Below are 1,071 nucleotides of genomic sequence, written 5' to 3' on the forward strand. Positions count from 1 at the left end.
CACACACACACACACACACACACACACACACACACACACACACACACCCCAAGCCTGGTTTTTAAACATTTACCAGCAAACCCCTGCTCCATAAACATTGCTTGAGCTCCTCGGGGGTACCATAGAAAGCTCAGGGACTAAAGTCATCACCATATTGGAGCTAAGAGTGGCAGCAGCGGCAACAGCCACCACCACCACACCGGCATTTCCAGGTCACTTTAAGACTGACGAGATGCTTTTTTCTGACTGCCTGACAGCCCTGGTACAGGCCTTCCTTCTGACGGCCAATCAAAGGCCTTTGCTCATCCAGGTCACCAGATCCACACATGAGGTGCCGGCTCCAGGCTGGGCACTGCCCTGGAAGCAGCTGGAGCAGCTGGGAAGGCCTTCGATGCCTTTTGGGCAAAAGCCTGCATCCTCCTGGACCACCCCATCTCTTTCTGCTTGTGGTGGGTTCTTCCCTTCTTGGTCCCCTGCCATGCCTCTTCCTTTGTGAGGCTTAGAGAAAGATTGCCCTGTCTGCTCCCCATAGAGACGCAGGCTCCTCTTTTTAGCTCAGGGGCAGGTTGGCCTAGCTCCAAGGAGTATTTGCTCTGCTCTTTTTAGGAGGTTTATTCATAGATTGTTAATAAAGCCTTGAGCCACACCAGACCCATCTCCAGGGACCTGGGTGGATCCCCAACTTTCATTCTCTTTGTTCTCAGATACACAGATTCCAGAAAACAACTGAGATAGTTTAACCTGGTCCAGAAGAAGCAAGAAAGCAAACTTCAAGGGAGAGGCCACGCATGGGAGGATGCAATGCCTGCCACTTTCCAGAGGGGGAATGAGTGTCCCGGTGGTGTCGTAGGGTCGACATGGTTCACTCTTTACCATCCAGACTCTTCCCATGAGAGGAGCAGATGACAGCCATGCAGTGCTCTGGACAGTGCCCATCACTGCTGCCGCTCTGGGCACTGAACCCCATTTCCCAGGGACCTAGGCAGCTGGTCCCCAAGGACAGCCTCCAGTCATAGAGATAGAGCAAAAACAACACTGCCCTTGCCTCAGGGAGATGACGGTCTAGTGGGA

This window comes from Vombatus ursinus, unplaced genomic scaffold (assembly GCF_900497805.2).
Source record: "Vombatus ursinus unplaced genomic scaffold, bare-nosed wombat genome assembly UNPS02014817.1, whole genome shotgun sequence".
NCBI lineage: Eukaryota > Metazoa > Chordata > Mammalia > Diprotodontia > Vombatidae > Vombatus > Vombatus ursinus.